The sequence below is a fragment of the Triticum urartu genome, chromosome 3A (assembly GCF_056163025.1).
Source record: "Triticum urartu cultivar PI428250 chromosome 3A, HENAU_Tu73, whole genome shotgun sequence".
NCBI classification, from domain to species: domain Eukaryota; kingdom Viridiplantae; phylum Streptophyta; class Magnoliopsida; order Poales; family Poaceae; genus Triticum; species Triticum urartu.
In genome coordinates this window covers 28,146,307-28,157,343 of record NC_141875.1, presented here as the reverse complement: position 1 = coordinate 28,157,343, position 11,037 = coordinate 28,146,307, and positions in this window count along the sequence as shown.

The following is an 11,037-nucleotide window of genomic DNA, read 5'->3' as shown; positions in this document are numbered from 1 at the left end:
GGGTGAGCTTTGCCGACGGGGGCCGTCGGCATAGATTGATATACGCTGACGGCTTTTCTATACCGACGGCCTGGGCTGGGCCTTCGGGATAGGCCAATCTATGCCGATGGGGCCCGTCGGCATAGGTTCGGCCGTCGGCATCGCCAGTTATTCTGGTAGTGTTATATGTCACCCCATATTAGCTGATGCATGATGAGTTTGGTTGATGTTTCCTTTGTGGATGACGTAGATGTTGCATATTGTTTCTTCTAAATACACACTAAATCTTCAGTTATCTGCATGGTATGTATTCTTAGTCTACCTTGCATTGGCCAAAGAGAGTGGTTTTTTGGCGCTAGGTATGATGCCGAGACATTGAATATTTTCTGCATGCGAAGATACTTTTAGTGGTCGAGCAGCATGCAGGTTGTATGTGAATGAAGATCTCCAGAGATAAATTTGTTTTTTGATAGGTTCGGTGTGCTTGAGATTTCTTTTGGTTCCCTGTCAACTACTATGGCTGCCGCAACAAGCCATGATGGCCAGGTCCTGCCTATTTCTCAATTCTCATACTGCTGCCTCGCCTTTCTCCTCTCCACCTTCACCCGGTGGAGAATCAGTTGGGCAGATCAAACCTCCTGTCTCCTATTCCTGTTGCTGGAGACAAGAACTATTAGTCCATCGCTCCTGGCCAGCTGCTGGACGTGATGCTATCTGGCCGGAAGTAGTAGCAGACTCTCAAAGCCAATTCCATCGCATGCATGCATCAATTGAATCCACCGTTGATCATCAGGGCACTGTCCCATGCATATATAAGTTGATTCGGCAGGAAACATACCAATCTTATATCTGTAAAAAAAAAATTCTAGGAGACCACAATTCAGAGTATAATATCTGCCGGCAAACTTCTGCATGGAACTTATATTTTTATGCTAATAACGAATTATATGTGTAAGCTTTAACCTTGATTTTTTATAAGCTTTAACCTCGAATTGATTCATCACACTGTGGTTATCTGGGGCGTTTAGTTATCTCTGTGTTGCCACAAAACCAAGGTATTCTAGAAAATATAAGTACAATCGATTGTGCTCAAGGACAAGGGAGAATTAAAGTGTCACATTTAGAGCTGTATTATCAGATTGAGCCGGTGCATGATTTCTATATACAAATTTGTTTGTTCTTATATGTCCTTGGGACTTACTATTTCTATATTTTCTCTTAGGAATTTGTGAGCTCGAGTTCCAAAATTTGGAGTTCTCCTGACTTTGAACATTGCATTGGCCACAAAGTGTAGAACACAGAGGGTACTCCTCATAAGAACACCTACATGAACTTATTTCCTTTGGTAACCTGCTCTGTATGTCTTAGAAAATATATCTAGGTGCAATGATATTCACAACTTAGCAACGTTTGCAAAAGTAAAGATTCAAAAGGTAGCACACTCATGATAATGGCACATATAATCTTGCATCCATTCAAACGAAACTATAATTGCATACGAGTTTACCATTTTTCCTACAATGCATGACATCTTATAATCCATTCGAATATATTGTATCATTTCATATTTTTTTATTATTCTCAAAGTTTAATTTCTAGCCCGTGCAGCAACACGGGTTGATGACTAGTATCTAGAATTATGTTATGTTAAAGGGGCATCTAGATGCATACTGTTGTGGCTGCCATTAAATGCATGTCTTCTCAAACTATTTAAAAGGAAGTGTTGTTGCCGTGCCATTTAGGTAGTTTCAACAGATATGATGTGCTTGGCTGTTAATGTTTTAGTGTGCGCTTCTCACCTGCTGGAAAAGGCCAATTCGGGCATTGTAGCTGCTTCAGTATTTGATTTTCATATATTTTTCTTTTGCAATATCCTGTTCTAACATCTGAAGATGGAATACTTTAACAATATAATCTTCCTGACTTTCTGCAACTGATTTTTGCTGTACTCCAAAATTATATGTTTGTGTTTATTGCCTTTTTTAGTGTGTTGATATTTGAAAGGGGAACAGGGCAACGTGTTGCACTCTTGCTTTTGTTAGAGCACTATATTTTATTGTTAACCATGCTATGGTCCAAACTCCTTTTTATTCTGCTCATATGATATTGCTCATCTTTTGTTTTCTGTCCGATGCCTCCTGTATTTAGAGTAGAAATATTCTTAATTTAGTGTTTCTTGAACATGGCCAGGGCAATGGATAAAATCTACTCTGGATAGTTGACAGAGGGAGTACATGCTAAGTTGACTTTTTTCCTGCGGATTTGCTTATCGTGAAGATGCTTGCAAGGATGCAGAGGGAGCGAATCATTTGGAGAGATGGATTTGCTTATCGTGAAGATGCTTGCAAGGATGCAGAGGGAGCGAATCATTTGGAGAGATAGGATGCCACTATTTGGTGTTTTTATGCATTTTGGTTTGCTTGTAACTGTGTTTGCACTAGCTGGGGGTAAGTGACTTCAAGAAGTGTAGGTGTTTTAATTGAAGGCATGTAAAGCCATGACAATATGTATGCTCTTACAGGATGTGCTCTAATGCCGCTGGTTTATTATAAATCTTGGATTAGTAATGATGTGTAATGTTGTTGGTTTATTGCAACTATGTGTTTGTTTTAGTTGGAATTGTATGCATAGAATGGAATTTGTGGATTTTTTTTAATTCCTAATTAGTTAATAGTAGCGTGGGAAAACACCAGACGCGCTACTACTACTTCGTTAGTAGTGGCGTGGGTTTGCGTCCAGGCTACTACTAACTTTTTAGTAGTAACGTGGGAAAAAACCTGAGGCGCTAATACTATTTGATTACTAGTAGCGTGGGTTGCACCCGCGCTACTACTAAAATGTTAGTAGTAGCGTGGGTTTCACCCGCGCTACTACTAACTATTAGCTGTAGCGCGATACTAGTAGAGTGGGTATCCGCGCTGCTAGTAGCCATTTTACCCGCGCTGCTAGTAGGCTTTTTCCTAGTAGTGGATACTGATTGCAACCGACAATGCCTTCGACAAGGAGACGACGCCCAAGATCCCACCATCGTCTGTCACGATCCATGTCAACATGATTTTCGCCGACATTTGCGTCATTCCGAGCCCGTAACTGGTTGGTTTCGAGCTGATCTGCACCGAGACGACGCGCGTGCCGTCTGAATGCCTGCAGGGAACCAGCTTCCCATGGAAACCCCTCAACGCGTCGCCAGCCAGCCACGAGAAAAACCAAGAACGGATCTGGGGTGGACCAGATCCATGGCTGCCGCCGCACCCTCCATCACAAGAGAACATGCAGGTTCCCTCGGCCATGGAGGCGAGCGCTGCCATCGCATGACCAGGGGATGCCGCCCAGGCCGCTGCGCTCAGTCTCCCCTCTAGCCACGCCCTAGCTGCACCAGGTGTTCGCAGCCGCGCCCAGACGCCTAGGCTCCTTCGCTGCCAGACCCGCTGCAACCGCAACCTACGCCGGTGGTAGCGGCGGAGAGGGAGGCATTAGTGGAAATGAGCCATTGAAGGCGTTAGGGTTAGCTCCGTGGCGTTGTGTGGTGACGCAATGCGAGTGGGTACGTGACACTGGCGGAACTATGTTGAGGCCGTAGGGGGCTGCCCACCCCCCCCCCCCCAGCCTTTGACCAAACTCCGAAGAATTTTTTGGGAGGGCTTAGATGAGATTTTTTTAGCAATTTGCACCCCTAAATGCTCATGTTTTTAGCCTTGGCCCCCAGTAGTTTCTATCAAGCTCCGCCACTGGTACGTGAGGGGGTCTCCGAACCACTCCTGGTGTCCTAAAGAGATGCGAGTGACATGGTTCGACATAAGTAGATGCAACACTTCTTTAGAGATCAACTAAAAAACACTTCTTTGAAATTCATCTCATCTTGTTGGCGAAGAGGCGTTCATATTCTGGTGTTTCCCTTTGCTAATTGCAGCGACAAGGGTGCGGAGGTTAGGCCGTGAGCTTGTGACACACACTCAATCAACGATTGTTTTTCTGGTCATCCTACCTGATTATGTACAATCCCGTGGAGAAGGACGCAGACGACATCGGTGATGGACCGCAACACTGTCGGATAATCACAACGTGTTGGCATGCATGACCTCATTGCATGTGCCATAGTCTAGGTCGGTTTGTATCGCACCTACTGTGATCAATCCTGCGTTGCACAGGTGTGTTCTCGGCGAGATCGGAGAAGCGAGTTGGTGTGTGTTTCGCTTCTATCTCTGGTCGGCGGAATTGAGGCTAGCTTCCACATATGTGATCGATAGTTCTCAATCGAGTTTATGTAGGTGCATATCTCGCGGGAAAGCACCGGGTAAGATGCATCCTCGAGTTCGGGACCTGCGTCTTCAGACACGCGCGCCTCCTGCGGACAACGCAGAACTGACATTGGAGAGCACTAATCAATGCAATCTATCACTGTTGAAAAATGTGGTTCGAGATCTACCGATGCCTCCTACTCTTACACATGGCCTAGCAACTTTTTTGCAATTGGTGGATCAAAAAGTTTGAGAACTGATCTGGATTTCAAGAGCATTGCCTTACGAGATGTGGATTCCTGAGACAGTGCATGTTAGTGAGATGAGTAGGCACCGGAGAAGTGGATTTTGAGAGCGGAGGCCCTGCTTTTATAGACACTACGAGGAAGTACTAGAAGCAATCTATTTACATGTACGGGTTCTTGAGCAGCTTGCGGTCTCAATGACCCGGCACTACCTGTAGTGCTGGACCCATGTGCCACTCCAGTTATAAGGGCGGTCTCTGCGCCAAATGACAGAAGCGGTAGATGTAAAATCTCACCTACAATCATCCCATTCTTTTTTTTTCTAAAGGGATAATGGAACCTATGGCCTCTGCATCAAGTAAGGCATATTGGAACCTTTATCCTCTGCATCAATTAAAGCATACACTTCAACAAGCGAAGAACATGACAAAAGCAACTACGTCAGTAGCATTACAAAATATGAGTCCTACATCCAGAACTATGTCGACTTTTTCCACAACAACGCATGGTGCAGGGAATAAAGAGCACCACCGTAGTTGCTTTATTGCTAGTGAAACTAGGCGCCGCCACAATCACTATGCTTAGCTGCACCTGGAAGACGCGAACAAAACCACCAAATAGCCTGTTTGTGTAACTTTGGTCTGCTAGCAGCGTCTGGTAAAGAGGCACAAACATCGGCTCATTGATTTCCGTAAATACGGGCATATGCATGATTCATTCCTTTGCATAGCTCGATTGCCATCTCAGCCAAATCTTTCTAACTTCCCGGTGCCTCCAACTCATATGCATGGAAGGCAGGAAAGAATCTCATGCATCCCAATATTCAAGGAACTGGACCTTTTTTTCGTAGACCAGAAACATTAGAAGCGGGGTCAGAGATTATAAACTCATTGTGGATACTCCCTCCATTCACTATTGTAAGATGTTTTGAATATTTCAATATAGACTACATACAGACTGAAACTAGTGAACAAACACACTAAAATGTGTCTTTATACATCCGATTCACAAAATAGTTAGAACATCTTATAATAGTTCACGGAGGGAGTATGAAAGTAGGAGGTAGTGATTTTTGTGTTGTGTTCATGAGGGTGTGCGATATGCCACTTCAGTGAGTCATTCAGCTTCAAAACGCTGCAGAAGTCCACTTTGTCACCTCACATCACTCCTCCTCTTATCCACCTCCGTATTGTTTTCGTGCATTAATGATTGACCATCAGAACCAAGCGATCCGCTCCTACACCTGCATCTCCTGATTCACCGCACAAACTACGGCGATGAGCTTAAGAAGAGGTCGGCGGCTACAGGGCAGAGTGCATCGACGAGCTCCACGAGACACGCATCGGATGTCCCCGCCTACTTGATGTTGAGGCCATTGGAGATGGGTGGACCTCGAAGACGATTGTGACGAACATCGGCCTTCCTAGGCCACAACGCAACAACAGAGGTGAACACAATGCGGATCAGAAGTGATGATTAGGTAGACGAGCCGGTGCTCCCTATGCATGTGAGTTTGAGAATGAAGATGCAGGAGGGAGAGAGAGGATAACAACAGCACCAGCCTAACGCAGAGGCAATGAATCAGTAATGGTGTCGAGGCACGTTAGCGGTCGGTGCTCCTGTACGAGCAAGAGAAAGGGGATCGAACATGAGAAGGACGAGGAAGAAGACTGTCGTACGACCTATGGAACCGACAATAAATTTATATATATTTTCTGACACAAATGCCACGTCAATGTTGACTAGTTTACCAGGATTGCCACGTCGCACAAAACTACCTTTCATTCGTCCGAGGGGACTGATTTACCTGGTATTGAAAGTTGGAGGGTGTTATCTGACAGGTTTCATAGTTGAGCAATGTAAATTAAAGTAACCATAAAGTTCAATGTTGAAATATGAAATTATCTCTTTATTTTTACGGTATAATTATTTGGTTTGTGGTGGCCCCATAGAAATAGGAAAGGGGAAATTCTTCCCCGTGCAAACCCCAATTATTTCCTTGGGGTCAAGGTAAACCTGTCAGAAACATTTTTATTGGGTGCTTCAGGCTCGGAGGTAAATAAGTCCCATCAGGAGAAGTTGGTTTTTTTAACTGGAACACCTTGCATTCCATTTACGATGGACCGACCAAATCAGCAGTCCCAACTCGAGCTACATCATTTTGGAGATCCATGTGCCAGACAGTTTGGTCATTCGGAGCACACCAGCAACCATGAGAGGCCAGCACATGCGCTACCTCGCTAGTGAGTTTGGGAGAAAAGAGAACTTTGTGGTGTATAAACCCAAGACTCAACTAGAATTTTGCTTCAGGAAACAACATGCCTAGTGGTCCCCGATTGGCAGAAGGAGATTAAATTGCTTGCTGGAGAGACAGGCAATCTGTTTCGAATATGGCATGCCTCATACCTTGTTGCTCCGCCACTTTAATGGCCTGGAGAATGGCCTCAGGTTCAGGTTGCAACTCGAGGCCTGGTTACCTAACCCGCCCGCCGCCACCAGAATGACATTGCCATCAGCATCGCGAGCAATAACACCCCCATCCTCCCTTGCCAGTGGTGCGTGGTAAGAAGCATCAAGATTTAGTTTAATGAAATCTATGGGCGGAGGAGACCGCCATTGCACTATGGCAGGTCAGAGAAGTCGGGCTTCTAGTAGTGTGGATTCATTGCAGCCCACATACCCGCGTCTTGTGTGTTTGCCATTGCCACGTCGTCGATGCATAATTACATAGCATGCATCATAGTGTGCTAGCAAATATTGTAGACCTAGGTCGCCACGAGGTTGGCAAATCTTGCCACCACTTAAACAGGAGCATGATTGCAACACATGATGCGAGCAAGAAAGATTACTTCATAACCGGTGGGCAGAAATCGCTGCTGATATTTGCCCCTACCAAAGTTTCCGGATCAATCACATATATGCATGAGCCTCAAATCATTAAATTTAGATACAAACCCTACGAAACAATGCACTGGGCAAATAGAAAACATGAATGTTGGATGAGCTATGTAATCTTGTTTCTGACCGAGATGGTCTTGTCCTGCGAACATTTTGGTAGTCATGACTTACATGTACTTTACATTTAATAAAATGGTTGTGTTCATCGTATGATGCAGAGGTCGTGTTATTCATTTTGAAAAAGATGCCCACCTAAATAAAGATATCATAGGAAAATTGTGCCATCAACCCTTGACATCAAGGATGTCCTCCTGGCCATGAATCCTCAAGACTAGTTGGCTGTTTGCAACGCTAAAATCCTTGTCCGATGAGATAAAAAAATGGAGCGCAAGTTATTCATTTCCCTTCCATTTCACAAAATAGTTATTTAACTCGGGAAAATACCCCGGTGAACCTGGTGGTAGATGAACCCTATAAAAAATATCAGCGATTTTTTTAGCAACTCAGAAAAAAGTCAAAAATCATTGAAATTATTTTCGAACAAAGTTGACATATTGTTCCGCTCATGAAATAATTGACGACAAAAATCTGAGCCAACAAACAAAATTTCCCTGACAATATAGAGTGAATAGTAAACCTAGTATGTTGCTGATTTCGATTTGTCCTGGACAATACCTCGAAAGTCATTTCGCCCCCAATTTTTTGCGAGTAGGACAAGTTTGTTGCCGATAAATTTCATGATTTTTCGACCATTTTTTAAATTACCTTTTTTATAAAAAAAAATGGGTTCATATGCCCACTCGTTCCAAACGTTCCCCTCCGTTCATATGCCCACTAGTAGTATCTTATTTTATCATACAGTAATCCCCCTTTTCAATATGGTGTTCTATTTCATTGGTTGCATATGATTAACTCCTTTGTGATCATGCTGCTGTCATGGAACACTTAAAACTTGTTGATTGTAAATTTTGTAAGATGGCAAACATTTTGAACACTTGATGATGTGTACCGGGAAAACTGTATGGAGTCAAATTATGTGCATGGTGAAACATCAGAAACTTGTACCTGATTGTTGTCATGTGCAACTTGTTCTTCCAAGAATTGCATGGAATCTGTTTTGCACCAGCTTGGCAGCGTATAGAAGTTACAGTCTTAACTCTGTTTCAATGTTACTTTGTCTTCCAACATCTGTTGGCTAGTGAAGTTGAGATTCTACCTTTTCGGTAAAAGTAGGTTATTATGTGTAATGTCTTACTGATTGTACACCACCGTACAATATGGTTTTAGATCTCCTTTTCTGATGCCATTGTGGTTACAACCAATATTTAGTCACATTAGCACCACTTATGCAATAACATAGATAATAAAAGATGTCGAAGTTTTTTAGGTTACATCACAACACCACCGGAATCGCACCGCCGTCGGCATAGCCTTGATTGGCCGTCGGGACAGGCCTATGCCGATGGCCCCCGTTGGCATAGAGCCGTCGGCAAAATATCCGTCGGCATAGCCCGGGAGGCCGTCGGCATAGGCCCTATCCCGACGGTGTCCGTACATGGTGGAGGCAGTGAGAGAGGTCGCATCCGCCCTGAGCCATCTTCAATGCGGAGCGGCGTGCTCTACAGTGGCATGAATGCGGGCAGCTGGCGCAGGGCGGGAGCACGCGCGGAAGTGGAAGTGGTTTTGGTGGGCTAGGGCGGTCAGAAAGGGGCTTGGGATCGGCCCGGACTCCCGCAAACCTCCCCCACTTTTTTCTCCATTTTGTGGGAGAAATCGCGTCCGGACCGCCCCGCAGACCGATACAGACCCGCGCCGGATGGCTTCCGCGGTACCTACAGCGCGGTTCGGACGGTTCCGAGAGGTTTACTGGTCAGCCTTGAAGATGCCCTAAGATGGCAACAGCCCCTCAAGTCGATGAAATGTCTGACATTCCTGTTTTGAGTTTCCATGTATTTAACAGGTAGCCATACAAAAAAACTAAGTTTTCACTTATTATGGATAGGGAAAAAATTAAGCAACAAGCACTGCTTAATTCCGCTGAGATGCAGTACAGTGTTTGCACTCGCATCCACGAGCATCTCAATCGCCAACTGCACCAGTGCCAACGTTGGTTTGGCAATTGCGGAGACAAGCCTTGGGGTTACACGGCCTAGGGATGACAGGGTTCTGGCCAGGAATGACAGGGGTCTGCTGGCATGATGCGAGGAAGACCGATCATGCAGGACATTGCCATGATGCGAAAAGAGCATGAGGACAGCCACCATTATTTTCACGACAGCAGTCCCCCAACGCCGCCCCGATCGAGTCCGCCGCCGCCTGCCAGCCAACATTCATGACTTGTAGCCTGCCGACTAGAGTCCCATGCTGCATCAGCCGCCCCGATCGAGTCCGGCGCCGCCTGCCAGCCAACATTCATGACTTGTAGCCTGCCGACTAGAGTCCCATGCCGCATCAGCTGACGAGGCACGTGGCTGACCACAGCTTTGGGTCGAGTTCCACCAACCAACCCAGATCAGATCTGAGGGATCGACAGCTGAAGCTATTGCTGCAAGCCGGGGCACACCACTAGGCGGAGCACCCCACCACACCCGACACCGAGCAGCGCCGCGGCCGCCAAATCGGAGACTCGGCACCACTAGATCGGAGACACGCCACCGCTAGGGAGGGAGAGGAGTCGCGCCCATGGAAGGCCCCGCCGCCAGCACTACCCGGGCTTCACCCGATGGAGACCCTTGGCGGCAGCGAGGCAGAGGTGCTGGAGGAGAGGGCCAAGGGCTGGCGGTGCTAGGGTTCCCCCGAGCTGCCACTATGAGCGACGTGGGGATCTACTCTTGTCGGCTAAACTACATGTGTAAAGAAACTAGCATCACTCATAGTAAGACGGGATTGCAGAAGTTGACGGCGGCAGATCCTAGAGCGTGCACAGACTGGCCGGGCTTTAGGCCATCGGATTAGATAGTGTCTGTTATGCGTACAAAGCACATCTATATACCTGTAGGTGTGGTGACTTTGTTGGCCTAGAAGGTGGCTTGGGTTGATCCTTGTATTCATTTTGCCAGGCGATGGTGAATAATTAATAAAGATGGTTGTATGCATCATGACTGACCCTAATTTTTTTTATTTTCATTTTTATTTCCTTCATTTATCCTCTCTATGTACATATTTTACCTAACACTTAACGGAATTGTACAGATGGATATTTCTGATCCAAACCCCAAGAATCCATGCACGAGCCCTGGTGATGTCACGCCATGGCCCAGTGTGGTCCGCGCCTGCCAGAGTCTCACGCCCCCATGGGTTCCTTTTAGTCTGAGTAGCAAGCCCCACTGATTCCTGCAGAACGGCTGGGTTGGTGTCGAGCACAGTACTTGCCCAAGAACTGGCGTGCCTCGGTGGCAAAACTAGATGAGAAACACAATGTTTCATGGATCGCAAATCCGGAAAGCATCCTGCCCAGCCTTCTTGAAATTCCGAGCAGGGCCAGCTTATCTTCATAACTTTCTGATCCCTCCTACTCCTATTGCGCTGTGGACGACATTGACTACCAATTTTTGTTGAACATTTAGAGCAGATAAAGATTTGAGTGCATCGCGGTATGAGTTTTGGGTTTTGGGATAGTGCGTGTGTGAGTTTCCGAGAGACGAGTGGAGAACAAGCGGGGAAAGGGATGCTCTTTA